General features: G+C 44.3%; 1 pseudogene; it reads left to right on the top strand.

Annotated features, from left to right (window-relative positions):
- The first annotated feature begins 5,758 nt into the window (after window positions 1-5,758).
- Gm12900 lies at window positions 5,759-6,431 on the top strand (annotated as a pseudogene).
- Window positions 6,432-7,786: the final 1,355 nt, after the last annotated feature.

Raw genomic sequence — 7,786 nt, 5'->3', positions numbered from 1 at the left:
AGCTGGAAAGTGGTGGTACACACCTTTAATCTCAGCATTTGGGAGGCGGAAGCAGGAGGATTTTAACAATTTTGAAGTCAGCCACAGCTGGGTGGGTGGTGGCTTGTGCCTTTAATCCCAGCACTTGGAAGTCAAAGGCAGGTGGATCTTTGAGGTTGAGGCCAGCCTAGTCTACAGCCAGGGCTACACAGAGAAACCCTGTCTTGAAAAGCCAAAAAAAAAAAAAAAAAGATTTGGGCTTTATGGCTTTATTCCTAAGATATATTTTTCTGCAAATATTCCATAATCTAAAAAAGGGAGGATTCCAAACACTCTAGTCTCAGGCATTTTGCCTGTTTCTTCATTTAGTGTCTGTCTTTCCCTATACACAAGCCTTATGAGAACAAGACCTTTAAATGACGTCTAACATGGCACAGACTAAATGCTCAATACCTGTCTGTTGAATAAGCACATGAATTCAAGGCATAGATAAGCAAACGCCACATGCTTTTACGCTCATGACGGTCTAGTTCAGAATTTCCTGCCTCCACAACTGTCATCCTGCTATCTTCGCTGAATTTTAATCTATAAGTAGCCTAATAAAGTCTATTAACACAAGGGGTTGGAGAGAGAGCTCAGCGGTCAAGAACACTTGCTGCTCTTACAGAGAGACTGGGTTTGATTCCCAGCAACCATGTGGCAGATTATAATCCCTTATAACTCCAGGTCCAGGGAATCTGAATGCAGTACATGTACATACAGGCAGGCACTCACATAAATACAAGTAAAAGAATAAATCTAAAAAATTCCTTTAGAGCCTATTAATGCTTAGCATATAAGTACATGTAAAGTTTTTGCACAGGTATGTAGAAGCTGTGTGTGGTGGTACACACCTATACTCCCAGAGTTTGAGAACCACAAGCAGGATTACTATAAGTTCAAAGTCAGCCTAGCATGCTCAGAGACCAGCTGGGTGTGGCGGGGCACACCTTTAATCCCAGCATTCCTTCCCGTGGCAGAGGCAGGCTTATCTCTGTGAGTTCTAGGCCAGCTTGGTCTACATAGCAAGTGCCAAGAAAGTTAGGATTACATAGAGAGACCTCCATTGTCGGTTCACCCTGCAAAAAAATAAAAGTTTCAAGGCTTCCAGGACTATATAACTATATAGTGAGATTTTGTCTCAGGGGAAAATAAGTAAATATATAAAGGAATACATAAATAATTGGCTGAAGAAATAGCTTATCAGTTAAAAGCACGTGCCGTTCTTACAGAAGAACTAGGTTCATTCAGTTCCTGGCACCTATATGATGCTAACCTTCTATAACCTTCTGTAACTCCAGTTCCAAGAGATTTGACCCTTTCTTTGGCCTCCTAATCACTAGGCACAATGTAGGCAAATACCCATGCACATGAAATAAAAGATAAATAGATCTTTAAAAAAAGTAAGTAAATAAAAGCTATCACTATGAAGCTAAGCAAAGGGGAGAGTTCTGAAGGGAAGGAGCATCTCGTATAAGTAAGCGGGCTCCTGCTGAGCCTACAGGGCTGCTGTTCTGTAAAGGCCAGGATGACATGAGGGGACCTTGGACTTTATCCCCAAGATCAGAATGCAAAGCTGAGGAATGACTAGAGGTAACTGTTATGGCTAAAATTATGTTACGTGGAAAATGAAACAGAGGAGCTCTGACTTTGGAATGAAAGGGGGCAGAGGACTGGAATGAGGGCCAGATGGCCACCTCTGAGGAGAAGCCAGTGAGGTGGGGGGCAGGGAGGTGAAGAAGTTTCTCTACCTTTTTTTTTTTTTCTTGTAGCTGTTTCAGCTGCTGTTGCTGTGTGGTAGTGGTCTCTCTCTCTCTTTCTCTCTGTATGTGTATTTTGGTATATATATGTGTTCCTATGGGTGTGTTCACATATGCACATGGAGGTCAGAGGTTAACATTAGGCATCCTCCTTGATCTCTTTCTGCCTTTAAAAAAAATTAACCGCCGGGCGTGGTGGCGCACACCTTTGATCCCAGCACTGGGGGGCAGAGGCAAGCGGATTTCTGAGTTCTACAGAGTGAGTTCCAGGACAGCCAGGGCTATACAGAGAAACCCTGTCTTGAAAAAAACAAAAACAAAAACAAAAAAATTAACCATTTATTTATTTATGTGGGTGCCCCACCGACTGTAGGTCAGAGAACATCTTGCAGATCCGTTCTCTCCTTCTACCATGTGGGGCCAGGGACAGAACTCAGGCTTGGTGGTAGGTGCCCGCCCCTGATGAGCCATTTTGCCATCCTATGACTCCATTTTTTGAGACAAGGTCTTCTCTCCTTGAATCTGAGGCTCATTGACTTAGCTAGACTGGTTGGCTCGTGAGTGTCAGTGGTCTTCGGGACATGAACACAGATCCTCAGATTTGCATTTTGTAGACATTTTGCCAACTGAGCCATTTCCCCCAGCCCCTTGAAATTTCATAATTGAAGATACATTAAAGCCAGGTAAGGCAGCTGTATTCCCAGTACTTGGGAAGTGAGGGCAGACAGACAGTCATGAGTTCAAGGCCAACTTGAAGTAAAAAGTGAGACTCTATTTTTTCTTTTTTTTTTTTAAAGGATTTATTTATTATTATATCTAAGTACACTGTAGCTGTCTTCAGATACACCAGAAGAGGACATCAGATCTCATTTCGGATGGTTGTGAGCCACCACCTGTTTGCTGGGCTTTGAACTCAGGACCTTCGGAAGAGCAGTCGGTGCTCTTAACCACTGAGCCATCTCTCCAGCACCCCCCCCCTTTTTTTTTTTTTTTTTTTTTTTTTTTGGTTTTTCGAGACAGGGTTTTTCTGTGTAGCTCTGGCTGTCCTGGAACTCACTTTGAAGACTAGGCTGACCTCGAACTCAGAAATCTGCCTGCCTCTGCCTCCCTTGCTGGGATTAAAGACATGCACCACCATGCCCAGCAAGACTCTATTTTTTTTCTTTTTTCTTTTTGTAAAGGTAATATTTAAGCCGGGCGTGGTGGCGCACGCCTTTAATCCCAGCACTCGGGAGGCAGAGGCAGGTGGATCTCTGAGTTCGAGGCCAGCTTGGTCTACAAAGTGAGTTCCAGGACAGCCAGGGCTACACAGAGAAACCCTGTCTCAAAGAACCAAAAAAAAAAAAAAGTAATATTTAGAGAATATAATTTGTGACTAATTTGCACGTAGAAGAGAAGAGAAGGGGAAAGTCTAGGATGGTTTCAAGTTCATGGGAAATCTGAGAAGTTCAGATTCACCTAGCTAAACATATAGGATAACTTCTGGGCGTGGTGGCTTACACCTTTAATGCAAGTCCTGGGGAAGCAGAGGAAGGAGGAGCCTCTGCATTTGAGGCCAGCCTCGTCTATAGACCGAATTCCAAGACTGGGAGGATTATAGAGAGACCCTGTATTTAAAAATAAAAACAAGCTGGGTGTTGTGCTAGTATTGGAAGGCAGAGGCAGGCAGATCTCTATTCTGAGTTCAAGGCCAGCCAGGTCTAAAGAGTGAGATCCAGGCCAGTCAGAGCTACAGAGAGAAATCCTGTCTTGAAACAAACAGACAGACAGACAAACAAACAAACAAGAAGCCACAAGATATCAATTAGCCTTGAGGGGAGAGTGTGTGCCCCTTTGGAACTATGTGTGGCATCCCAGGAGTTTCAGGGACATTCAGGCTGCAAGATTTAAATAGTATCTCCGAATGACAGAAGGCTGGTAGGAAGAGGCTTAAAGAGGTACCAGGCCAGGGATGCAAAGGGAAGCCTGTGTACCTTCATGTAAATCAGTGCATTCTTCCTGGGTTGGGAACAGGTTCTTTGTTACTTGAGGCAGAACTCGCTTTTAATGGATCTGTACTTTACAGACAGTGCTGGTGTGTTCGGAGAATATGCTCCGGGATGAGAGGAGAAAGTGGAGGGGAGTGGCTATTCGTGGGCCTTTGCGGGTGATGCTTTCACACAGAGAGGTATAAAGGCTTGGCCTTCTAGACTCATATGCTCATGTAGTCAACAGACTTTATGGGCAGTCTGAAGAAGCCTCTGTGCTCTGAGTGCTGAGTGAGGCTAGAGCTCTGAGCTGAACACTCACAGGGCAGCGGGCCTAGGAGAAACGGGAGTACCTGTGTATTCACGTGAGCCAAAGACGCTAGGGATGCTCTCCTTCAGGAGAGCTCCAGACAGTGAGAGCAGCTAGCCATGCCAGGGAGGCCACTGCTATCTACAAAAGCTCTATTTCCCGCGAGCAACAATGGCTCTGCCCTGTGTGCACGAAGGACCTTCCTTACCCACAGCCTGACTCTCCGAGATCCTCCAGGTTGGGTTCAGGCCTTTGGAGCAGGCTGCACAACTTTGGAGCATAGCACTAAGCTTCCTAACTACAGGATAGGCTCAGTAAGTCTTGGGAAGGAAGGCCATGCCCTTCCTCAGGAAAGAGAAGATACGTTCTCTCCCTTTTGAGACCTGTGAATCTATTTGGCTTCTCTCTGGCCTTTGTAGTTAGAAAATGCTTAGGAATGAGCCGTTTATTTTCAGATCTGAAACTCAGAATTAAATGTGTAGTATCACCAAAAACCAGACTATACATTTTTCTCTTCCTTTCCTCCTTCCTTTCCTTTTTTATTTGAGACAGGGTTTCTCTGTGTAGCTGGCTGTTCTGGAACTCAAGTCTGTAGACCAGGCTGGCCTTGAACTCTCAGAGATCTGCCTGTACCTCCTGAGTGCTAGGATTAAAAACAGGACTCACCACTACCCAGCTAAAGAACCAGACTCTTAAAAGTTAGAACTATGAAAAGCTAGAACTAGTCTGCAAAACCCATCATGAATAGAGGTCAAGGGTGTAGGTAAAGAGATTCGTAGCTGGGCGTGGTGGTGCATGCCTTTAATCCCAGCACTTGGGAGGCAGAGGCAGGCAGATTTCTGAGTTCGAGGCCAGCCTGGTCTACAGAGTGAGTTCCAGGACAGCCAGGGTTATACAGAGAAACCCTGTCTTGAAAAACCAAAGAAAAAAAAAAAGAGACTCATAACTATTTTCCTGCTGGAAGAGACCTAGGCTGGACCCGACTATCAAAACAGAGAAAGCACCATCCTTTCCCTGGAACACAGTCTAGTGGCAAGAATATTGATCTGTCCCCGAGACTTATAGAATTGAGCACCATAGACTGGGCCCTCGGGAAAAAGAAAAAATAATCTACGCAGAGGTGATGACTGGGAACGGCTTCCCAGAGAAGGTGGTAACACAGCTGTACTTTCAAGTTTAAAATGATATTTACTTTATCAAAGGGTCTCATGAGGCCTAGGCTGGCTTTGAACTCATCATGCAGCCAAGAATGGCCCTGTATTCTTGGATCTTCCTTTTATGCTGGAATTTTACAGGTATGCACCATCACACCCACCTTTGTTTACACTAGAAACACAGCTCCATTATGGACGTGCTTCCTAGGGCATGAGGCTCTAGATTCACTTCAGCACAATAATAATAATAATAATAATAATAATAATAATAATAATAATAATAATAATGAAATAAACAATAAAGGAAGCTCCAGGGGAAATGGCTCAGCAGGGAAAGTGCTCACCATGCAAACCTGAGTTAAGTCCCCAGAACCCACGGAAGCCGGAAGGAAAGAACTGACTCTGCAAAGCTGTCCTTTAACCTCCATGCATGTGTGCACTGCCCCCCCATATATATCAATAATACAACGATAATGAATAAATAATTCACAAATAATAAATGAAATACATTAAAATAAAGGAAAGCAGGACATAGAAAAGAGCTGAAGGGCTGGAGCAGGGGCTTAGCAGTTAAGAACACTTGCTATACTCTTTCTAAGCCGGCACTCTGTAAGGATGAAGCCATGCTCGGCTCGAGGGCCAAGATCGGGAAGCCCAATGGTGAGAATCTGGATGAGTTCGAGTCTGGCATCTCTCAGGCGCTGCTCGAGCTGGAGATGAACGCAGATCTCAAGGCACTCAACATCACCACAGCCAAGGAAATTGAAGTTGGTGGTGGTCAGAAAGCTATCGTAATTTTTATACCAGTTCCTCAGCTTAAATCTTTCCAGAAAATCCAAGTCTGGTTAGTTCATGAATAGGAGAAAAAGTTCAGTGGGATGCGTATAGTCCTCATTGCTCAGAGGAGGATTCTGCCCAAGCCAACCCGGAAAAGCCATACGAAAAATAAGTAAAAGCGCCCCAGAAGCCGCACCCTGACAGCAGTGCATGGTGCCATCCTTGAAGACTCGGTCTTCCCAAGCGAAGTTGTGGGTAAGAGGATTCATGTGAAACTGGATGGCAGCCGGCTCATAAATGTTCAGTTAGACAAAGCACAGCAGAACAACGTGGAGCACAAGGTCCAAACTTTTTCTGCTGTGTACAAGAAGCTCACAGGCAAGGATGTTAATTTTGAATTCCCAGAGTTTCAGTTGTAAAGAAAATGACAGAATAAAGTGTTATTTGCTTTTTTTTTATTATTTTATTTTATTTTATTTTATTTTATTTTATTTTATTTTAAAGGCACTTGCTACTCTTCCAAGAGACAGGTTCAATTCCCAGCATTCACATGGCAGCTCACAACTATCTGTAACTCCAGTTTCAGGAGACCCCATACCTTCTTCCAACCTCTCTAGTTACCAAACACACAGGTAGGCAAAAACACTTATGCGTATGAAATAAGTAAATATATAAAAAAAAGAGGAAATGAAACTAGGGCAATGAATGAATTCTCCAAACGGATGTCTTTAGGAAACCTTGAAGCCATGTATAAACTGTGAAAGCCACTCCCTAGCTCTTAGCCTTGATTTCCTCTATAATAAAGCAGAAATAAGATGAGAGACAATAGATAAAATTTCCACAGAGTCCCAGACACACAGTGAGCATCCCCAGGACAGCGGGTAACGTTGCGTGATTACAATGTAACATTTTCATGGATGCTGTGAGCAGAGAAATAAACCTGGAACCTAGATGAGTCTGGGACAGAACAGCTTGTGCCTCCTGAATGTGTGTGTGTACTGGATGCATGTGCGTAGGGCAGTGTGTGTGTGTTCCTATGTTAAAACAGAAAACTACAAAGCAGAATAGAGACTTCACAGAGATCCTGCGACACCACGCCAGAGTATGACATTTCCAGAAATCATTCCTCTAGTGCTATTATTTGAAAATGACGACACAAATCCGTTACACCGTGTAGTGCCTCTCACATGCTGGGCGCCATTCTCAACCTGGAGAGTCACGGCCCGAGATCACGAAAGCCAGCAAGAGTGGGCTGAGACGTAACTATCTCCTTGTTCTCACTCTCCCGCTGCCTACATCTTACATCTCACAGTGATGCTAATAATAACCATCACTGACATTTATTGAGCTCGCATGTGTCACTTCCCTGAACCCTCTCAACACGCACAGGGTGCGTAGTAACATCACTGCTGGGGGTTGGGGGGAGTAACCGGGTTCGCTTGTAAGACAACTTGCCACGGGGAGTGAACTTGATTGACAGCTGTCATTCTGTTTTGAGGACTGACTGTGCCCTTGCTGAGGCTACTCTTTCCTCATGCTGCTCCAGCCCATACTGAGCATAGTAGAGATCTGAATGGGGCTATTTCTTTACAGAACGGGTCTTTTCTAATAGATTTGGATGTACCCAATTGTTTCTTCCTGTTTTCTTGCTTAGCTCTCAGGTCTATATCATGGCCTTGATCTGAAGGCTCTCTCTCTGTCTCCCTCTCTCTTCCCCTCTTTTTCCCTCCCAGTCATTTCTCCAAATAAATCTCTTATGTACCTCATCCCACCAGTCTGCTTCTGGGAGGATCCAAACCT

Source organism: Mus musculus, chromosome 4 (genome assembly GCF_000001635.26).
Source record: "Mus musculus strain C57BL/6J chromosome 4, GRCm38.p6 C57BL/6J".
Lineage (NCBI taxonomy): Eukaryota > Metazoa > Chordata > Mammalia > Rodentia > Muridae > Mus > Mus musculus.
Note: the sequence above shows the minus strand (reverse complement) of the source record. Positions and strands in the feature narration are given on the sequence as shown.